We start from the raw sequence: 8257 nt of genomic DNA on the forward strand, positions 1-8257 counted from the left end.
ACAGAGTCGGCCACGACTGAAGCGACTTAGCAGCAGCAGCAGCAGATATTGAGACATGCCATTCTGGCTCTGACCAGCAGGTGGTGACAGTCTCAACAGGCTACCTTTGCTGCAAAGAAAATGCATCAATTTTTGCAAAGAGAAACAAAGACAATATAAAATGAATAGTGCTCAATACACTTGAAAAAATCATACGTATGTGAAATATTCATATATATATATGAAATTGTAAGTGTATGTAGTTTCATTTGTTGATTTGTTGTTATCTAGTCGCTAAGTTGTTCCCTACTCTTTTGTGATGCCATGGACTGTAGCCTGCCAGGCTCCTCTGTCCGTGGGATTACTCAGGCAAAGATACTGGAATGGATTGCCATTTCTTCTCCAGGGGATCTTCCTGACCCCAGGGATCGAACCCATGTCTCCTGCATTGCATGAGGATTCTATACAGCTGAGCCACCAGGGAGGTCCTCCTTTGTTGATGATGATTCCCAAAGCTGAGTCTTTCACAACCACTTATTTATTCAGCATACACATATGGGACACTGCTAGCTTGAGTCCATTTATCCATCCCACTCATATCTCTGATTCCCAGATTCTCATTTCTAACCACCTACAGAACATGTTTATTTGGAGAAAGATGACTACAATTACCTCCTACTTGTATGGAGTGAGTATGTGTGTGTGTGTTTATTTCTCTCTTGTGTTAAACTGAATAGTGGGGCTGGTGGCTCAGATGGTAAAGAATCCACCTGCAAATGCAGGAGATTGGAGTTTGATCCCTAGGTCAGGAAGATCCCCTGGAGAAGGAAATGGTTACCCACTCCAGTATTCTTGCACGGCTTCCCTAGTGGCTCAGTCAGTTAAGAATCCGCCTGCAATGCAGGAGACTTGGATTTGATCCCTGAGTCTGGAAGATCCCTGGAGAAGGAAGTGACAACCCATTCCAGTATTCTTGCCTGGGAAATCCCATGGACAGAGGAGCCTGGCGGGCTACAGTCCATGGAGTTGCAAGAGTTGGACATGACTTAGCGACTAAACCACCACCAAACTGAAGAGTAAAAATCAGATAGGAAAACTCATCAAATAATAAAAATAAATGGCACAAATATCCTTTCCTCTTCCAAATTCCATCAGAAAACACACTATGACAAAACAACAAAATAGCACCACAGCCCATAAACGTGTGTACATTTCATATCTTGTGTGTATATATGCATATGCCCTTTATTACAGTTATGCTATTTATTTTATATCAAAATCTCCTTATTTATGGAAAAAAAGCCTCTGGGACTAACACTTCTTAAAGGCCTAATATGTACCAGGTACTTTCTATAGTTTATCTAATCTTGTCCATAAAAATTCTGTTAGCAGGATTTTTGCTACTAAGCAATATCTATTTCTTTTGTTATTATTTTCCATTCACATGTACACTTGATAAAATATTGAGCTTTCCAGGTGGCGCTAGAGGTAAAGAACCTGCCTGCCAATGCAGGAGACTTAAGGGAAGTGGGTTCAATCCCTGGGTCTGGAAGATCCCCTGGAGGAGGGCATGGTAATCCATTCCAGTATTCTTGCCTGGAGAATCCTGTGGACAGAGGAACCTAGTGGGCTGCTGTCCATAGGGTCGCATAGAGTGGGACACGACTGAAGCGACTTAGCGGTGGCGGCATGACCTCTTCACTTTAATGTAATATCCTGTACTCATGCCTTCTGCCAAATCATTTCTGTTTCCAGTGCATGAAAACGGACTGTCTCAGTTGGAGAACAAGGATTCTTTGTATTCAGTCGTATTTATTTTGAGAATTTAATATAGAGCATTCATAGTGAAACTATGTTTTTGTCAGACATCCCTTAAATAGGAATGAAGGCAGTCTAATTTTGTTCTCAATATGTATGGTCTGAATTTATGTTACCCACAAGCAAATATATTGTCATTCAATCTTGTATTGGTGAATGGATTAAAATTAAAATACGTAATTTCAAGAAAAATCATGCAGTAGGAAATTATGTTTTTCTATGCTCCCTGTCTAGTTTTCACAATGAGATATTTTTGAACTGGTGAATTTTTTTTCTGTCAAATGAAAAATAGGTTTCTTTTCTCTTGTAAACAGTTAATGTATTAGCAGATTAAACTTTATAAATTGGGGTGAAAGGTGTCCTGAGTTTTCATATTAATAGGATTTTAAAAATAGTGTTCAAAGCTCAGCAAAACTAGGACTAACTTTCTGTAATCTAGACATCCGGTTGACATTTCCAGTTTCACTATGTGAACTTGTAACTGCGGTTTGCTTGAATAAAAGTTTACTTATTTCTAGTCCTTTCTCCAGAACATCCTTTATGCTCTTGATTTCCTTATCTATGAAATGTGGATCATCACTCCTTGATGCAAAGGGGACTGTGATCAATATATAAGAGCTTATAAATGCAATCCCTGTACAACATAAGAAAGTGATATTTACACTACTCATGGCAGGTAAAAAATGAGAGCCATTCTTATTTTAGGAAGGTTCCTGGGGGCCAACCATAGAGTCCCCATTTTTCTCATTGAATAATATACTTACTCTTGATAGTTTTGAATTTTTGGTAAACATTTTCATTAACTTCCGTAATAACTCAAGCAATAAATTCTTCTCATCTCTTATTGTTTGGAAGAAGTATATAATGTCAGCTTCTTTGTCTTTCTTAATTTTATTCCTTCTTTTTCTATTTCAGATTCCTTAATTGACTTTTTATCTAAAGGTAATATCTAAAGGTAATTGTGCAATACTCATGGTTAAGATGGTAAAGAATCTGCTTGCAGTTCAAGAGATGTGGGTTTGACCCCTGGGTAGGGAAGATCCCCTGGAGAAGGGAATGGCTACCCACTTCAGTATTCTTGCCTGGAGAATTCCACGGATAGAGGAGCCTGGTGGACTACAGGCCATGGAGTCACAAAGAGTGGGACATGACTGGGTGACTAACACTTTTACTTTTGCCTCCACTTAGTCAAACAAAAGTGGGGAACCAAAAGTCCAAGAGCATTGTTCATTTTAAGAAAACTAGAGAGAGAGCATTTATCTGTGGAATCAAAGGCTCATCCCCAAATTTATATTTATTTATATATATATATATATACACATTATATGTATGTACATATCTGCCTCTATTATTTACATTACCATTATGACCCCCATAAGCCTTTGAGTTTAGCCTTCCTGGAATTAAAAGTCTCCCATGTCACACCACTAATGTGCTACACAATCTTTCTGAGGAGAATATGATGTATAGACACATTGTAAAATCTTTAAACAAGTAAAAGATAAGGATATTTAAAACAACTTTTTAAATGGCAGACTAGAAGAATGTTTGACAGGATATAATGAACTGTCATTTGCCATATTTAGCGCTGTCATGTTTTCTTATCAAAGGAAGGATTATATTCTTCCTGCTGGCAGGTCACAAAGGGATTTTTGAGGATAACATGGTATCTGAATTTATTATATAAATTCAGTTTTGTGCCAAGTTACCTCTCGCCATGATATTTTCCTCTGACCCAATGAGTGAAGCTGCATGGAAATAATATTTCAACTTTGCCAGCTCAGTTTTTAGGAGGTAGATATTGGTCTGTATTAGAAACCTCTAAGACAAACTTTGTCTGTTTTCAGAATGGTTTGCTTTATGCCCTTACAAGAATTGTATTGCAAATATTCAACATAAGTGCATAAAAGCTTAGGTAATGAATTTAATGGGCTTCAAGTGTAGATAACAGAAGCAATTCCTACTGCCTTCTTCTTTTGTAACTTTTATTTGTGAACCATGAGAAAGCATTAACTTAACTGTTAAAGCCCTCCCTTAAAATTTCAGGTATTTTATTTGTCCATACTCCCTTCTGGCTCTTGCTCATATCCAGCTGTTTGGTAGTATCATGAAAACAGGCTTGTTCTTTTGTCTATCTGATCAATTATGTGTTATTATGTGCCTTGGTTTTAAAATGAACACATGCATGCAGTTCCACTCCTGGTTGTATACACAAGAGAATTTAAAACAGGTGTTCAAGTGACATCCTTGGTGGTCCAGCGGCTAAGACTCTGCACTCTCAGTGGGGGGCCCAGGTTTGATTCCTGTTCGTAGAACTAGATTCCACACACTGCGACTAAGACCTGGTGCACCCAAATAAACTAATAAAAATAAAACACGTGTTCAAATAAAAATGTGTGCATGAATGTTTCTAGCAACATTATTTATAATAGCCAAAGGTGGAAGTAAACAAAACGTCCATCCACATTTCATTTGAATGGACAAACAAAATGTGGCATTTTCATATTATGGAATATTATCCAGTCAAAAGTACTGATACATGCTCCAACATGGATGAACCTTGAAAATATGCTAAATGAAAGAAACCAGGGGGAGAAGATCACATATTGTATGATTCCATTTATATGACATGTCCCTAATAAGCACAGCCATGTTAGTTGCTCAGTTATGTCCAACTCTTTGCAGCCGCATAGACTGTAGCCCACTAGGGTCTTCTGTCCATGGGATTCTCCAGGCAAGAATACTGGAGTGGGTTGCCATCCCCTTCTCCAGGGGCTCTTCCCCGCCCAGGGTTTGAAACTGGGTTTCCCACATTGCAGGCAGATTCTTTACCATTTGAGCCACCATAGAGGCATAAAATAGATTAGTGGCTTTTTGGGGCTAGGGAGAATGAAGAGCTAGGAAGTGATAACTAAAGGTACAGGATTTCTCTCTAATGAAAGTTAATGAAAGCATTCTAAGATTGACTCTGATGGTGGTTGCATGTATCTGCAAAAATACTAAAAAAAAACCCTTGAATTGTATACTTTAATTGGTAAATGTTATGGTATGTGAATGATATCTCAATAAACTGTCACAAAATGTAAATTTTAAAGATAAACACATGAGCCCACTGGTTTTGATCACTGAACTTTCAGTTCAAGGGGTACTTGGGGCCACCACATCCAAGTTTTCAGATTGACTCCCAGTGCAACTACAGCAAGGCAGACATTTTTGTTTAACTTTTGTTTAATACTATATCTTCTGTGTCTAGCAAGGTGCCAGTGAATTCTCTTCTGAACACTGTGGGTAATTCTCCAACATTTTACAATCATTACCTGCTAAAATATAAGTGTCAGGATGGCAAATATTTATGTCTCTTTTCTTCACTGCTGATTCTTCTGACCTTGAAGAATGCCTGGTTCAAAGTGGGCATTCAACAAATATTTGTAAAATGAATGTACTGCTTTATCCATCCACTACTCAATGGAAAACTGTGTCTAACATCCAACCAGGTAGTAAAATGCTGGGAGAAGACAGTAAATGAAAGAAAAAGAATTGGCAATGAATAAAAACAGATCATCCTAAAAAGAAATGGCAATCAAATGTATAAAAATTTTCTCAAACCTAAAAATCAAAGGAATTAAAGGAATGTGAAGTGCGGGCTGATCGCTCCGAGCACTTGTAGAAACTAAAGCTTGGGTCAGCACTGCACTAAGATATTGAGCTTATGTCTCCCCTACAGACTCACAGAGACTCTTGAGAGTCTTTTGGACTCCAAGGAGATCAAACTAGTCAATCCTAAAGGAAATCAAATTCTTTGGAAGGACTGATGATGAAGCTCAAGCTCCAATACTTTGGCCACCTGATGCGAAGAACTGACTCACTTGAAAAGACCCTAATACTGAGCAAGATTGAGGGCAGGAGGAAAAGGGGATGACAGAGGATGAGATGGTTGGATGGTATCACTGACTCAATGGACACGAGTTTGAGCAAACTCAGGGAGTTGGTGATGGACAGGGAAGCCTGGCGTGCTGCAGTCCATGGGGTCACAGAGCGTCAGACATGACTGAGCAACTGAACGACAGCAACAGATACACAAGCACAGCTGGAACGACAGACAGGAGAGACAAGGAACTTCTTGCTTGGTGAAGATGGAGGCGCATCAAGAGTGGTCCAGATAGTTGACTCTCCTGATAGGGAACTTGGTTGTCACACATTACACATTCAGGTCCTTTCCTCTCTTCCTTATACTTGACACTTCCATTGGAGTGTGTGTGTGTGTGTGTGTGTATGTATTTATGTGTCTGCTGTAGAGTGAATCAGATCCAGGTCGTGGCCTTCAACCAGAAACTCTCATCTCACATCCATTCATCAGGTAAGATTTAGTTTAGAAAAGGTTCGGACCTAAGGTGCTCAAGAGTGTGTCTGAACATCATTACCTTCAATGCCCAAAAGAGGAAACAGTGAAACATAAAGCTGATGTAAAAAAGTCAAAGAAAACTTGAAAATCCATCCCAAAGCCAGAGCTTTGACATAAATCAACTGGGGAATGAGCAGTCCTGGGGTATGAGCAGTCCAACCAACTGTCCAAGATAATGCAGTTAATTAATCACAGAGAAAAGTCTGGGACTTGATTCTCAGAAATAAGGCATATCCATTACCCTGCACAGAAAGTCAAGATGTTTATATCAGCTGATTTATAACCGTGGGATTTACAGCTGTGGCTCCATGGCATCCAGAAAGGAATGTAGGACTGGCAGGCAGAAGGACTTTAGTTCTCATGTGTTTAACATTTAGTGGCTGTGTGATCCCAGTAAAGACGACTCACTGATTTGTGTCCCAGTCTCTTTACTTAGGAAATGGAGGTGATAAATTCCCACATCCCAAGAACGGAGAGGAAAAAACTGACAGCACTGATAGGGCAGCAATCACACTGCCTGGCACACAATAGACAGGCTCAGCTCCCAAGCAGGCAGAAACTAAGTGCTCTATTTCTTGATTCCTCTTTTTCCTCCTTACACCTCAACCTTCTGTGGTCCTAACAGCCTTCCCCAGCACAGTAATTAAACAAGGAAAGGTCAGTGAAACTCCCAAAGGAAACTAATGCCAGTGTGAAATTGGCCCCTCATTCTATTGCCAGTGCTCTTGCTGACCTTAACATTAGCCCTCCAGATCAGGTGTCTCCCTTTGTTCAACTCCTGTGACCCCAGTAAATATCAGCTCCTTCTTGTCTAGAAGGCAGCTTCAATGCCATTGCTTCAACAATTCTACCAGTTTCCTCAATTTTTTCACTCTATCCTCCTTCTAAACAAACCACTGTTCAAAAAAAAAAAAAAATACTGTAAGGTATATTTATCAAGCAGAAATCTAGAAATAAGACCAAGATAAATTCACAGACATCTTATTATAGGTTCAGGTGTTCTGTATGTTCACAGTTTTTAAGTGCTGTCATACTTTCAAACATATTTACATGATGTTTGGGAAATGTACTCAAATTTTAAAATGCATAAAATAAAGATAAGTATCAGAAAAAACAAGAATTATGATCACTGCCCCTACTCAGCAATAACTGACCTTTTCTTGTTCTTATTATCATGAGGATTTCTATATATGTGTGTACCTGCATGTATGTATAGACAGCTGTGCAGTATTACATACATGTATATATACAAATGTCATTGGTGTGCTTTAGGTAACTTCTCTGACTCTGTGCTGAGAGACTTTGCAGATGTAAGATTTCTGGGGTCAAAAGCAAGAGACCAAAACAGTGTATGGAAACTTTGGGACCCCACACTAATAATCAGAGCCACAGTCTCTAATGTAGAGTATGGCAAAAATACAAATAGATCCTCTCCTTTTCCCAACACCTTTGGATAAGTCACCTCATTGCTTAAAATGGCCCTGGTCCTCAATCCTAACATGAGGGGTTCGTATTTAGGTTAGATTCCCAGACACACTTCAGAGGGATTATGGTGTCAGGCATCCCTTTTATTGGAGGATGGAGGAGGTGGGCTAAGGCTTGGTCCAGCATTTTTTTGCAGGCCAGCTACATGCCAGACACTTCCTATGGGTTTTCCATTTCCCCCTCACCATGATCCCATGAGGAAGACGCTGTTAGTCTTATTTAACATATTACCCAACCAAGGCACAAAGGCTCATCCATCCTGTAGGAGACTTATAAAGAGTTCTGGATCTTGACCCATAATACCCAGAAGTCTTCTATCTGGAGGCCTTATGGGATTCCAGGCTCAAGGCTTGGTTATCTTGACTTGCTGGGTTGGCTCCATGGGTTGTTTCATGAAGATAAGAGGTAAGTGGCCTTAGCATGGTGGCCATGTGATTTAGCCAGTCCTCAAGTTCCTAGAAGGAAATGGTAACCACTCCAGTATTCTTGCCTGGAGAATCCCATGGACAGAGAAGCCTGGTAGGCTACAGTCCACGGGGTCGCAAAGAGTCAGACACAACTAAGCGACTTCAC

The sequence above is a fragment of the Bos taurus genome, chromosome X, assembly GCF_002263795.3.
Source record: "Bos taurus isolate L1 Dominette 01449 registration number 42190680 breed Hereford chromosome X, ARS-UCD2.0, whole genome shotgun sequence".
NCBI classification, from domain to species: domain Eukaryota; kingdom Metazoa; phylum Chordata; class Mammalia; order Artiodactyla; family Bovidae; genus Bos; species Bos taurus.